This window comes from Aedes albopictus, chromosome 3 (genome assembly GCF_035046485.1).
Source record: "Aedes albopictus strain Foshan chromosome 3, AalbF5, whole genome shotgun sequence".
In the NCBI taxonomy this organism is placed as follows: Eukaryota; Metazoa; Arthropoda; class Insecta; order Diptera; family Culicidae; genus Aedes; species Aedes albopictus.
In genome coordinates this window covers 380,660,671-380,676,528 of record NC_085138.1, presented here as the reverse complement: position 1 = coordinate 380,676,528, position 15,858 = coordinate 380,660,671, and the positions used below count along the sequence as shown (strand labels likewise).

At 40.6% G+C, this 15,858-nt stretch overlaps 1 non-coding gene across 1 annotated transcript; it reads left to right on the top strand.

The window, feature by feature from the left end:
• Window positions 1-6,454: 6,454 nt before the first annotated feature.
• Window positions 6,455-6,536, top strand: Trnas-cga (transfer RNA serine (anticodon CGA)). Its single transcript has one exon. It is a non-coding gene; the product is annotated as a tRNA-Ser (tRNA).
• The last annotated feature ends 9,322 nt before the right edge of the window (window positions 6,537-15,858 follow it).

The window sequence follows — 15,858 nt, the reverse complement described above, 5'->3', positions numbered from 1 at the left end:
ATTCTAATTCTACACTTCATTCGTGTTGGTAGTCATTGAAAGATTCTTCAGTAATTCCTCCAAAGATTTCTTCTGTGACTCTTTCAGACGTGTTTCAAGCAGAGATTCCTCTCAGAATTCTACCAAATATGACTCCCAGAATTCCTTTTTGAAATCCTCCCGGGATTGCTTTAGAAAAATTTGAACTGACAAATTTTCTAGTCGACATTCCTTCAGGGGTTACTACCTTCATAGATCCCATCCGGAATTTTATAAGGGAGAAAAAAATTGCCATATAGGGAAAATAGTGTATTTTCGGCAGTTTTGTTCTCTTCGTTATGGCACCCCCCCCCCCCCCCCCCCCCCCCCGGTTTGAAAGCAGGCGAACTCTGAGTTGGCCTCAAACCCTTCCCAACCAAGCTGAGTTATATGACCATATTTCAGGCGATTCGGCCCACTAAAACCCCTCATGATGAAGAGAACAAACCTGCCGATAATATCCATCGTCACCCTACTTTTCAGAGAATTGAAACAATTTTTAAATCATCAGAAAATAAAAAGGATTTGTTTTGGTTTTCGACATCTCCTATCTCGACTCTACGCACTCCTGATTCATCACTTATCATTCCTTACTTCTTTGCACTTCTTGTTCTCCATTTTTTATTGATTATTCATCACTGCTTACTTCTTATTTCTGATTTTCTGCTGTTCTCTTCTTATTTGCTTCTCATTGATTAATATTCCTCACTCTTCACCTTTCAACGCACACTTCTCACTACACTGAGTATTTTTCATTCGTTTCTCACCTCCCAAGCATCACAGATGTTATACAAGAGTTACAGCAGTGCCAGTTTTAATTGTATCAAAGTCACTGTAGCGTATTCCTAGCATTGTGTTAGAAGCAAGTCGTAGTAACTTCTATACAAACAAAACTAAAGTTGTCGTAACTGTCATACAATATGCATGTTGCTTACGCTCTTACTCTCCACTTTTCATTTCTTATTACTCATTCCTCACTTCTAGCCAATCCATACTTACTTCTCACTTTTCATTCTCCTCCACAGATAATTAATCATTTCTCACTATCGCTGCTTGCTGCTCACTATTCACTTCTCATTGCTTCACACACCTGATGGATGAATAGAACTTATTACTTTTTATTCTATACTGCTTAATTTTTACTCCCCACTTTTCACTACACACTTCTTACACATAACTCTTCATTGCTCACTGCTCACTCCGCTCCGCACCGCTTACTTCTCACGCAGAGGCTTGATACTCAGTAATCACTTCTCACTCCTGATGCTCTTCTGCTTCACACTCCTCGTTGTTTCACACGCCTCACTTCTCACTCTTCATTATTCACGGATAACTTTCTGTTAATGCGAAACTGGAAGCATTTCCTCATTTTTTGGTTTTTGATTATTTATAAAATAACGAAGCAATATTTTCAAAATCCGTTTTCGTACACATGTAGAGTATGGATCAAGGTGTCTCCTGATTTTTTGATACCATTTTTTTTGTGAAATTTTGTTTAAAAATGGTTCTTGCGAAAAGTAAAAACATTTTCTTCTATATATATATATAAATGCAGTGGCATACGTGGGACCACGCATAACTTGCGAATGGAAGGTCCGATTTGGGTCAACTTAGTTTTATTCTATCAGTTTTCACCAAAGGAAGGTTTATGAGGCATAAAACATGGAAAAATTGTGAGTTTTTGAAAATCGATTTTTTATGCAATTTGCGTACGTCAAAAAGCTTACTCAAACTTCTCGTTCTTTACTCCTCACCCCATATTCTTCATTGCTCACTCCTTATATCACTTTTCTCACTCCTTAGAGCTGTGCATAAACAAATATACTATATTAACAATATAGGTCACTCTTACGATATTTTGGTGACACCTTTTTAGTGAATGTGGCGCGACCAAGCGTCAGAAGAGGTACTACTACACACTAAATGCATGTGCTATCCGAATGACGTTTATTCTGTCGAACTGTCATTGCATGGTGGGGATGCCCATTTCTTCTGAAATAATCGATTAAAGATTAATCGATTTTTTTCAACTACTCAAATTAGAACAAATTTTATTCTCTCTTCTTGAACAATTTCTGGCGTATATTATCGTCGCAGCACCAAATCGAAGTTGTGACTCGTGTGACATGCGAAGTTGCAGATGAGAAGTAAATTTGAACCGATAAACATTCATAACAGATTAAAACACAGTCGACCCAAATTGAATTAGCGAGTGATGAACGGTATTTTCTCCGGAAATTACACAAGAATTTTCTTGTGGGATCCTTTTAGGAATTGCATCCTGGATTTTTTTTCTCCAAGATTCCTCTTGGGGGATTCCTCCTAGAAATTATTCTGTAATTATTTTAGGAACTCCTTTCGGGATTGCTCAGGGAAAGCGTTCCAGCGTTCCTCCACCATCCTCCAACATTTTTTATCTGGGATTACATATCTCCATGAATAAAAAGCAATCAGTGAAGTACTAGATTTGTAGTATAATGATTTGTATAATGAGAAAGTAAATTCTCCGTTACTGCAATAAAATGGTAACTGCAATAAAAGCAAGGGTTTATGACTGTTTGTGTGATTTGATGCTGTTTGAGCAAAACTTTGGGTAACTGTGTTGTTGTGTTCTCATTTAATGCAACTTCAACAACACATTTCCCCAAAGTTTTGCTCAAGCAGCATCAAACTAGGCTAAGAATCACAATACCCATGAGTTTGCACTGTTTCAATGCAGAAACGGAGAGTTTAGCATCTTACCATACAAAAAAAAACAATCATTACTACAAATCTAGTATTCACTTATTCCTTCTGGGAATCCCGGAAAAAAGTACTTCTGAAGACATTCCAAATTTATAGAAATCTCGGAAGGAGTCACAAAAATAATTCCTGGAGGATTTCTGATACTTCAAAGAGGGAACTTCTGAAGGAATCCTGGAAAAGTCACTTTGGAATTTCTCCGAAATTTCAAAAGAAATTCCTTGAAAAATCCCAGAAGACTCGGTGGAAATCCGTAAAGGACGGAGTGAATTCCAGAAGGAACTTTTGGAGGAATACTGGTAGAAATCCCGGTTGAAATTCCCAGAAGGAGGCATTTTTGAAGGAACTTTTGGATAAATCCTTCAAACAACTCCTGGTCGTTCTTGGAAAATTTTGGAGGAATTCCAGAAGGAGCTCCGGGAGGTATTCGTGAAAAAAAAAACTCCTGAGGGAATTGTTGAAGGAGCTGAGCTTCTGCAGGAATCCAAGAAAAATTCAAGAAACTCTTATGAGGAAATCCTTTAAGGAACTTCTTGACGAATACTAGAAGAGAATTCCTGAGGATTCCTAGAATTAATTCTTGAGGGGACATCAGAAGAAATTGCTGGAGTAATTTCAGTAGGAACTCCTGGGGGTTCCTCGAAGGAACCTCTGGGGAAACTTAAGAAAAAAAACTCTAAATCAATCTCTGAAGGCACTCCTGGAGGAATTTCAAAAAGACCTCCTGAATGAATCTCAGAAAAAAAACTAGAAGGAAACCAAGGGGAATGACATATCCTTTTCTAATAAAATCCGCAATATCCGTTCCTAACCGTCGCTAACCGCTGCTAACTGAGCCGCAGGTGTAGTTAGACGCGATTAACGATGGTTAGCAACGGATAACCAAACAACAGATTTTTTAGCAAAGAAAAATAGAAAACTGAGAAGGAACTTCCATTAGAAAATCAGAAGGAATTCAGAAGGAACATCTTAAGGAATGCCTGACTAAATTCATAGAGAATTATCACTCCTGCAGCAGGCGAATTTGCTAGAATATTCTTACTAACTAAAGTTCACCCAGAAGCCCATGACTGTATATTTAAAAATAATGATCTTTGCAAGGATTTGGCGACGATCGTGTAAATGTTCAATCTTTGACAGCACAATGTTCACACATCCAACTACAAAGGAAACCGATTCGTCCAGAATAAAACAACCAGTATTCGGATAAAGTCACAGTTCACTTCGGAAGAACATCGAAATTAATCGAAATTAAATTTGACGGGCTCTATTATCAGGTCCGGTCGTTGAAATTTCGTGCAACTGTCCATTAGCTTGTATACCCTTGGATTCAATGTCTTGCACTCAGCCACAAGAAATTTGACGTGCATTTGGTTGGTGATCTTCCGGATTTTTGTAAGCTATCCAATCCGTCAGCGTGGACATTAAAAAAGATGATATTAAAAGTCATTGTCAAAGGAAAATAGCAACCACCAGGGCAAACTATTTGAGTTAATTTTGAGGGGGAAAATTTTAAAATTCGGAGTGAAACAATTTCGGTGACGTTACTATGAGGGAGCATTCAAATTCTTCTAAAGATGTATTCGTAGATGTCATCTAATGAAATAACGTAAATTTAAGTGCGCGATTGCAACAAATCAACTCGGTGTGTTCAGAGCACTTATTCAGCATAAATTAAAGGAATAGTGCGCTGAAGACATCAACTTAATTTGATGCAATCGCGCACTTTTATTAACGTTTTCGCACTTATAAAGACCGAGTGCGCAGTCCAGTGGTGAACTAAACGCGCAATATTATTTTGTTTGTGTATATTGTAAATCGATTATTTATTATTCGATTATTTTTGAATAAAAAACTTTGACACCCCTAACATCTTTTTTCAGAAATGTCACCTTGCACGGTAAACAAAAACTGATCAAAATACAATTATTGACTTTTCTGACAGCAGGTGCTGTGATCATTCGTAAACAGCGTCTCCATGTCGTTGTATGTGAAAACACGAAGTGACCTATATTGTTAATATAGTATATTTGGCATAAACCACGTAGTCCAAAATTTAACCATCTTAGACCACCCTCCCTCCTCGTATACTTTTGTTCATTCAAAAATTTTGAAATTTGTATTGACCGTATACTTTGGTCAGAGACCAACACCCCCCCCCCCCCATCCCCGCAAAAAGTCTACGTGGTTTTTGAGCGACCACTTATTATTGTGGGGCAGAGTTTTATACGTATAAACCGAACATAAGACAGTTTATGCTAAACAATTGACCAAGGGAGCGCTACTGAAGGGAGCGCGTAATGATGACAAAATTGAAAATGTGAAATGTGAACATGATGTTGTTTTTAACAAATTATACCGGTTTTTGAAAGTACCTATACATGGTGTTAGGTTCGTGAGTGCAAACTTGTTAACGGATGATAGAGGACCATAAATGGTGAAATAAATTATTCTACGCATATGGTCAAATCCCAATCGTTACGTAGTTATTGAACTTCCCATGTTTTTGACTCTTATTGCCTTAACTGGCTATAACTTGAAAATGGTCAAATTTATCGCAGTTGTTTAACCCTTATTTGAAAGAATATTGAGTTTTGTATCAAATAGCATTTTTGAATCGATTGTTTTAGTTAAATTATTAAGTTTTCTAGAGCAAAATAGCTAAAAATAATGTGCTTCAATTTGTTTTTGCCAATTAACTCTGAAACATGTTATTACGCATGTGGAAATTCTTTCTTAGACAAAGTTGTGGCCCCTGTTCCACTCTACAATGTCTTTGACACTAAACCTCTAGCTCTTATCGTTTTCTTGCAATTTTGATTTAAATGTGCGGCACAGTGCGCAAAAAAGTGCATACCCTGACAGTTGCAAATGCGATGTTCAAATCGAAATCGCAAGAAAACGATAAGAGATACATAGAAGTTTGATGTCAAAGAACGAATTGTAGAGTGAAACAGGGGCCATAACTTTGCCTAAGAACAAATTTTAAATTATTACACATTTTTCAAAGATAATTGACAAAAAAAACTAAAACACACTACTTTTGAGCTATTTGCTCTAGAAAACTTAATTATTTAACTAAACTAATCGATTCAAAGATGTCATTTGACAGAAAATTCAATAATGTTTCGAATAAGGGTCAAATAACTGCGTTAAATTTGACCATTTTCAAGTTACAGCCAGTTAAGACAATAAGAGTCAAAAACATGTGAAGTTCAATAACTACGTAACGGTTAAGATTGGACCACATGCGTAGAACATTTTTTTACCATTTATGTCCTCTGTCACTCTTTAAAAAGTTTGCACTCTGGAACCTAACACCCTGTATAAAGCCGTACTAGCAACTATCTTTATGTTACCTGTCACCAACACTCCGCGCAATGTTTTTACTTTATGATTATTTTCTGGATGAAAAGTTTCAACCCGGATGCTGTTGATGGTTCATTGCGTGTATGCCTAGATTGTGCAAAAACATGACCTCTCCTACCTACGTGTGTACGTACCACAGCAAGACATTGTTAATAGCCTTGTAGGTAGCTGTGTCCGCAACAAGGTCAGCAATGACAAAGCTAATAAAATAATCGTGATCATAAATTGGAGCTCTTCCTTGCTTGTCAGAGACACCGCGGTGAGTTGAGGCAAAACTTTGTAAGAAAATAAGCGGGATTTCTTTGAAAATCCAGTTTGACCGTAAGCAGTCGTGGCCGAGTGGTTAAGGCGTCTGACTCGAAATCAGATTCCCTCTGGGAGCGTAGGTTCGAATCCTACCGGCTGCGAGATTTTTTTTACATCACACAGTTTTGCGAGCTTCTTATCTTGCGTACTGTTATTGGCTTCGATGCTCACTGTAATAAACCTACAAATCTATACACTCTTTACTGATAAGCGCAGAGTAACATCCACGGAATCATGCATGTGAACGGCTGTAATGTTGATGGCATTGAGGAGCTTTCGAAGTTTTAGGGATGATGTTGCAAGACCAAAAGTCAACGTCAAATTTCAGCCTACACAATACACCGTATGCAACAAATAAAAACAAAATGATATATGATATTTCCATAAGGTGGTACAGTTCGTCAAACAGTATTTTTTGCACACACTGGATTTTAATTGGAGGCATTACAATATTTTTCGGATCTTCTAGATCACCATTGGACTTCTACATACTCTCAGCTTTACAATACATCAAATCATAATGTTTGAGACTTTTCAAGGCTTATAAATTCCGATCTGGTATCTCAGACTTGTATAGAGCGTAGAATTTGGACTACTTCTGAAAGTCTACGTGGTTTATCACCGACACTTGAGCACTGTGATACCATATGTATGTAGTTCCTATTGTTTCTCCAACCACAGGCTGCCGTCGTCAAACGGAACCGAGCACGATTCGTACCACGCCGAACATTAATAAGGATAATTCAATTTATTATTTATGATTGTTGATAATTCCTCGTAGGGGGCCTCCTTCTGCTACGGGGGATCCGTTCGACGGCCGGCGCCGGAAGACACGGTACCCACACCGCAAGTCACAAATATTGGAATGCAGGTTGGGCTGGCTGGCTCATAGTGTGTTGTTGTGCATCCCTGAGACGAGACTCGCGAAGAGGAAAAAAAGCAACGTCAAGTGCAGCCCAACTGAGCTGTCAGTTGTAGCCCGTTTGATTACGTTACCTAAAACGAGGAAAGTATTGCTTTCCGAGATAAATTCTGAAGCCAAAATTCACTCCGAGCAGCATTTTCTTCTACTGTACTGTCAAAACTAAATTGAAAACAAAATATTCCAATAATTACTTTGCTTGGCGATTGTTGGCGGTGCAAAATTTCACCTCAACATGATTTTGTGCATGAATGGGATTCAGTCACATTGCATGTGAGGTAAATCGGTCACGTACGTGTTTGAACCACCAGCCCAAACATAATGTCAACACAGATAGGAAGAAGAAAAAAATAACAAAGTGGAGAAAAAGAAGACCGTCTTCGCGAGTCTCGTCTCAGGTGCATCCTATTAGTTGGCCTAGTCACGTTTCACATCGTAGTCGTCGTCGTCGTCGCTCGCTGCTATACCATCCGGTTCGGTTAAGCGACTGTGAAGGGGACCCATGGGGTGGCGGAGCGGTATCTGAGAGACGGTGAGGACAAAGAGATTTGCTAGTGCCATCTTCTCCGAAAAGGAAGAAGCGTGATTTACGTGACATCAAATTTACGCTCCCCGGCCAGATCGAGACAGCGAGGACTACACATTTCAACCAATGGATAGTGTTGTTATGGAGCGTAGACTGGTACGATTGCCAAAAAAATTTTTTGAGATGATGGGGGGCTTCGAAGCCTCTAAAAATCAATGAAATTTGAAAAATATCGACGAACTTTATCTAGTTTAGACATTTTTACGTGAAAACTATAGTGCATTGTACTGAAAAAGTTGAATATTGTCATCTCATTTCTACACCGCAAGTTGGCGCCCAGAACAACTGTGGAGATGCAGAGGATTCATCGATCTCTTCTAGTAACATATGTGGTGCATGGTTTTACGATTCGAGCCGGTCAAAAAAAAAAATAGCACCGCCGCGTTGTTAGCATGTACACAGCTCCCGCTCCCACTCCATTAAATCGGGACACCAAACTTGTCCTGTCGAAAAGTTATTCCTTCCTCGAGATGATTTATTGTGGGAATTAATTCGATATCGCAGCCTTTGGTAGAGCTGGTGAATAGAGTTAATAAACTATAGAGGACGAATGTCGCTGCTGTTCCCTTTGTTCTCGTTCGCAAACATCCCGGGTATCTATCTGTCAAACTGCATACTTTTTCGCTTTGACACTTATATCCCTCCCTACACGCTAACCTGAAACTACCCATCGCCTGGGTCGATTCTACCCGGATTTTCATGTTGTTAGCAGTTGTCAAAATCCGGGTAACCCGAAAACCCAGATTCGTTGAATCTGGGTAAAGATCTGGGTAATCGGCACTTTGTCATTTTCCAGATTGCAAATATGGCAGCGGTCGGGAGAACGCTGGAAATTATGGATGTTTCCACAGAAAATATGAAGATAAATGACGGGAAAACAATGAAATTCTTCCGGAGAACTGTTTTACTGCATCAGGTAAGTAAACAGCACATGGGAATTGGGAGCTTTTTATTAAAAAACTAAATTGAAATTAAATTAACAAAATCGAGACCCAGGAGGAGCTGGGTACCGGTTACCCAGATTTTGCCACCAACATCAGTAACCCAGATTTGAGTAAAGGTGCCTTTACTCAGATTAGAGTAACTGCAGTTTTGCTCAATCTGGGTCGCTTTGACACCAATCTGGGTAACTGAGGGTTAGCGTGTATCTTCGCCAGCAAGAGATGTTGCGGCGGCGACGCCAGCGACATTCTCCCTCTATAGTTTATTACCTCTATTAGCTGGTGCGTCTCTCTGCAAAGCGCATGGCGGCGGTGGCAATGAGTCCTATTGGCGAAATGCAGATTGGCTGCCACCGCAAGAGGACGACGATGTTTCGCAATGCCTTGGTATTTAAGTTGGTGGTGTCGTTTGGCGGGTCCTCCTCCTCTCCTCCGTTGCTTGGAAGGGCTATTCACACCAACGGGCCGGGACCGGGGCCGGGCCGCCGCCGGGGCCCGGCCGGGCTATGTTTCGAATTTCTTTCATACACAATGTATGGAAGCGTTCACACTACAGCAACCGGGCAGTGCCCGGGGTGAAACCGGGATGCGACCGGGCGGACAGCAAATATCGTTGTCAACGATATTTGGAACGCCCGGTAGCTGCACGGTGGGCAGCATATTTTGCGTCGTGTGTTGGTAGTTGTGAGCTCTAACGAGAGTGGCTGATAAAGACGAATGTTTTTCGTTTCTGTTTTGGACGTCTGGTCGTCTGTCGTCGGTCGTGTGTTGAAGAAAGCAAGAGGAAAATAAAACAAAATGTTTTGGTTCCTCTGGCTTCTCCTGGTTGGGATTTACATTGTTTTTGCCTTTCTCGTACACTAAGTGTACTGGAAAGGCTATATGTTCACTCCAAAAATGACTTTTTGATAGAAGGCCCGGAGGGTCAAATCACATATACCAATCGACTCAGCTCGACGAATTGAGGTGATGTCTGTGTGTGTGTATGTGTGTGTGTATGTGTGTGCGTGTGTGTGTGTGTCTGTATGTGTGTGTACAAAAAAACTCACATCACTTTTTGGCAGTAAACCTCATCCGATTTCAATGACCGACGGTTCATTCGACGCGGAATCTGGTCCCATTGTTTCCTATTCAAAATGGTTCGGATCGGTTCAGCCGTTCCGGAGATATGGCCATTTAGGTGTTCCGGAACGGTACCCCAGGAAGGGACCAGATATGAAAATGCATCAAACCTATGCATGCGACACATCAAACCACGGCATTTTCGATAACCTGATGAGCGGTAAGCAGAAAAATAGTCTAAGACCATATCTGAACCGGTAGTGTTCCCGAACCGGTTCTGGGCGTCCCGCTGGAAGTGGTCAAAAATACAATTGAACCAAACCCATGCATGCGACACATCAAACCACGGCATTTTCGATGACCTGATGGACAATGAGCAGGAAAACCATCTCAGACCATATCTAAACCGGTAGTGTTCCGGAACCGGTTCTATTCGTCCCGCTGGAAGTGGCCAAATATACAAGTGAACCAAACCCATGCATGCGGCACATCAAACAGCGGCATTTCCGATAATCTAATGACAGGTTAGCAGGAAAACAGTATCAGACCATATCTGAACCGGTAGTGCTCCGGAGCCGGTTCCGGGGGTCCCTCCGGAAGTGGCCAGATATAAAAGTGAACCAAACCCATGCATGCGACACATCAAATCACGGCATTTAGAATACCCTGATGGCCGGTTATTAAGGAAGTAGGCTCAGACCACATTGGAGACTGCCAGTTGTATTGCGGAACCAGTTCCGGGTGTCTCGTCGGAAATCGCCTTATATAAAAGTGAAACAAACCCATGCATACGACACATCAGAGCGGGGATTGTTTGATAACTTAATGAAAGGTTAGCAAGAAACTAGTCTCCGAGCATATCTGAACCGGTAGTGTTCCGGAACCGGTTCCGGATGTCCCACCGGAAGTGTCCAAAAATAAAAGTGAACCGAACCTATGCATGCGACACACCAAATCGCGGATTTTTCAATAACCAGTTTGTCAGCAAAATGTCTCAGACGCACATTTGGGAGAACCGGTAGTGTTGAAGAACAGGTAACGAGTGCCCGCCGGAAATGGTAAAATATAGAAGTAAACCAAAATCATGCATGAGGCCATCCATTAAGTACGTCACGATCCTAGGGGGAGAGGGGGTTGTAAAAGTGTGACAAGCTATTTTAACCCTCGAGCAGTCGCGTCTTTAGCCACCCTCAGCGACACTACGCACACGCTTTGTACTACAAGTGAGCTTTTTTCATTGTGCGTGTACTCAGTACACGACGCGACCGCTCCCGGGTTAAGTATAGGAAAAACCCGTACCAAGAGGGGAGGGGGAGCTTCGAAAATTCCCAATTTCAGCGTGACGTACTTAATGGATGCTCCCCATGGAACACATCAATTCGCGGCTTTGCCTAACTGACAATAAAATAGCCATATACAATATTTGGGACAACCAGTGGTGCCATGGAATCGGTTCCAGGTGTCCGCCGGAAATGGTCAAACGTAAAATTGAACCAAACCCAAGCATGCGGCACTTAAAATAGTAAAATTATGAAAGTGAACAAAACCAATGTTCTGCTATTCTATTCTGCTATTATCAACGCATCCCCTGGCTTTCGCCCATCTGTGATGTCTTTTCACTGGGCAATACGTCTACCAATTGATGTTTATGGGCTTGCCGGACCAAGTCATGTAGCTAAGCCAAACACCCCACCTACAACTGTTGGGTAGGCACCATTGTCCCGCCCACTGGTCTTTTACAGCTAGTTGTAGGTACATGTGTGCGTGTAAGTATTGGAGTGTGTGTGTGTTAGGGAACGTCCATAAATTACGTCACGCTTTTAGGGGGGAGGGGGGGTTCAGTAAAGTGTGACAACCCATACAAAAAATTTAGAGGTCTCATACAAAAAGTGTGACACAGGGGGGAGGGGGGGTTGAAAATGAGCAATTTTTGCGTGACGTAATTTATGGACGCTCCCTTAGTGTTGGTGTATTGTAGACGCCAACTCGCTCTAATCCACTCTGATTGCTAACACCCTATTGAACCATTACCCTTAAATTTGGCAATCTATGAAATATAATGAGTTAAACGCCTGTAACAAACAGTCAGTTAAATCAAACAAGGAATATTAGTATTAAAGCGAAGATACAACGAAGCAACGCCCCGAACCTCGAGAGCACAAACTCCAAGAACTAAATGACAGGCAGCGCCAATAAGTCGATCGACTGGCCACCATCAGTGAATAACCAATCAAGCAAACCCCCCAGCACAAACTGCCACCAGCTCTTCCGACCTGCGCCCAACAAATCCGAGGCACAGCCCAGCCTTAGCTTCACCTTAAAACCAAAATCTAGATTACAGAGCACAATACTTCCCAAGTAACCACGTAGCTCGAGCCGCAAATCACGCACAACACGGCACAAATAAGACAAACACTACCCCGCCCGTACAATCGAAACCAACTTAGAGTAGAGAAGGGTCTCTTTCCACTCCAACCCGGACTCAACTGCACCCACAGGGCAGCGCACCTGACCCACACCGCACTCATTCATGCATCACTGTCCGAGCCGCACGGTCACCTGGGTTGAATCTATCTGCATGACCTCGCTCAACCCGTAACACAGAGTTAAAATCCCTCTCTTGCATTACAAAGTACTCCCTCTTCCCAAAAGTCTGTGCGTGGTATAAATGAGATCTTAAGGCTGAAGAAATCGTCACCACTACAACCGCCAACACTGAGCACTCAATGATGTCGGCCTTATCAACGACGACCCCCTCAGTCCCAAACCCAATTATCGCACACTACCCAAGTAACCACCCTGCACACACACACACACACCGACAAGCACCACCCCACACAAACCACCAAGGCCGAACAAAAGCGGAAAGCGGTGCCATCACTGCTGAATCACGACTTCTTCAGTATAATTCAGCAATCGTAGATCCATTCCTCGACCCTACTCAGCCCTAACGGTCCATAGCAATGCCTGTCAATATATGCGCCTCACACATGCAACCCCTACACCCTAACAGTATGGTCACTTGGGTATCCCTGGGTTTTGACATGACGGTCAGGGATCACAGCCATCAAAACGTTCCACAATTTATCAGGGCTTACGAACTGTAGACATGATGATTTCTCAATAGTTTCAAGCTCTTTCGGACCTTCCGCTATGGGAGACCATCATGGCTAGCGGTGTTATGAAAGTGAACAAAACCAATGTTATCAATAAATCAAATCATGGCTTTTTTGATAGCCTGGTAAACGTTGGGTAAGATTAAATGTGAAGAAATAGTCAAAGTCTTCATATATGTACAAGAGAATAAAATCGTAACCAAAGTAATATCATCAAACCACTCCTGTGGTGTTAATATAAAGTAGGATGGGAAAATTATAATGTGATCGCATCAACACTGAATAAAGTTTTTCCAATATTCTTTTGCGTCTAAAATTACTGTGCACAATTTGGTTCATAAGGAGGTCAAGTTTTACATGAATCGTATTAAGCGTATAAGTGTTCTCAGGATCGGCTTATGTCGACGTAAAGATCATGAGTACATATTCGACGAGAAAGGCACTAGCACCACTAGGTGGATTAATCTGGGTTTTTTTTAATGTAAATTGAGTTTTTTCTGCAGCAATTTCTCAAAGCAATGTTTCGAAGAAGTTCGATAAGAACTTTTAGTTAATAAAAAAACAGGTTGACCAGAATCCGCAACAATTGCATTTTTTTTTCGTTTGCGCCATTACAAATTGTGTTTGGGATGTGTACATAACATTTATAGAAGAGCGTCAAGTGCGCTTTTAAGGTTTATGTGTATTTGCCTATTACTGTTACAATCTTCAAAAAAGTACATACAATATTCATGGATTCTCGGGAAGTAAAGCACATATTCTCCCACAGTTTTTTCAATTATTATATAACTTTTAGAAATCCGACAAATTGATCATGAAATCCTCCGAATGTTAATTGAAGGGAATCTGATAGTAATTTCTCTAGGAAGTTCTCCATTATTTCTTTACGAAACTTTTACTGCAGTTTCTTGAAGAATTCCTTAGAGAAATTCATCAGCAGTTCAGTATTATTCCAGCAATTCCTTCAGGGATTTTCCAGAAAAAAAGGAAATTAATCCGGGAATTGCTCCAAAAATTCCTACAATAATTCCTACAGAAGTATTTTGAGGGAATGCTCAGAGAAATCCTCCAGAAACTCCTCCAGATATAACACCAGAAATTCCTCCAAGAATTCCCCCAGAGATTCACCCAAAAATTTCTCCGAAGGTTCCTTGGGAGATATCACCAAGGATTCTTTCAGAAAGCCTTTAACGATTCTTCCAGCATTTCTGCAGCAATTCATTCATGGATTCTTCTATTAAATCTTTCAGTGATTTTTGCAGGAATTCCTGCAAGAATTCTTTCAGGAGTTCCTCCAAAAATTTCCTAATGAATTTCTTAAGAATTTTTCCGAGAATTTCTCCAGGAATTTATCGAAATATTTTCGCACGATCTATTCCAAGAATTTCTTCAGATTCTTTGCGTGACGTTCTCCAGGAATTTATTCAACATTTTTCGAGGAATTATTCCAGAAGTTACTCCAAAATCTCTTTCAGAAATTTCTGCATGTATTCCTCCTATAATTTCACCTTCAAAAATTCCTTCATTTATTTCTCGAGGTGTTTTGGTAGAAATTCATCCAGGAATTTTTCCAGAGGTTGTACCCAGTGATTTATCCAGGCCCACCAGGAATTCCTCTAGGGCTCCTCCAGAGATTCTCCGAGGAATTCTTCAAGGGTTCCACCAAAGATTCACCAAGAAATTTCTCCAAAGATTCCTCCAAAAATTTCTCCAGGGATTCTTCCAAAACGTCCTCTAAGGATTCCTCCAGGAGTTCATCCAGAAATTCCACCAGGGATTCCTCCAGGAATTCCTTAAAGGATTCCTTCAAAGATTTTTCCAACAATTGATTATGGGATTTTCTCCAAGAATTCCTCCAGAATTTTTCGATGAATTTCTCCATGATGTTGTCGAAGAATTTCCGCAGGAATTTTTCTAAGAATTTCTTCAGCAATTTCTCTATGGAATTCAGTAATTTCTCCAGGAATTCCTGCAGAAATTCTAATAGAAATTCCTGCAAGAATTCCTCCAAGAATTTCTAGGAGAATAAAGAAGTTTTCCAGAATTTCCGTCTAAAATAACTCAAGAAACTCTTTCAGGAATTTTTTCAGGAGTTCTTCAAAGAATTTCTTTAAAACCAAATAATTTACCTAAGAAAACCTCTAAAAAAAACCCAGGAATTTCTCCAAGAATTCCTCAAAGTTTTCCTCCTGGAGTTTCTCCAAGAATTTCTCCCGGAATTCCTCCAGCAATTTCACCAGGATTTTTTTCGGAAATCCCTCCTGGAACTCTTTCCGTCTGGCATTCTTGCTGGAACTCTTCCAAGAATTCCTTCAGGAATTCTTCCATGAATTCCCCACGATAATCCTCAAGAAATTGCTTCAGAGATTCCTACATGAATTTCTCTGAAGTTTACTTCAGAAATTTAACCAGGCATTCCTCCAAAAATTCCTCCAAGAATCCCTCCAAGATTTCTTCCTGAAATTGCTCCGAGAATTCTTTCAGAATTTTTCCAAAAAGTTCTCCATGTATTTCTTCAAGAATTTCCCCAAGAATTTCTACAGCTTTTTTTTTCAAGAAGTTCTAAAGAAAAATAACCAGAGTAATTTGGAATTTTTTATGAAGAAATTTTTGGAGATTTTTTTAAGGAACTCTTTCAGAAATTTCTCAAGTTCCCCTTGGACGAAATTCAGGGAGATTTTAGGAGAAAATCCTGAAGAAATGCAGGAAGAATTCTTAGAAGAATTTCAGGAGAAGTTCTTGAAAGAATTTCTGGAGAATTTGCTTGCATGGTTTCTGGAATATTTTTTCAGTCAT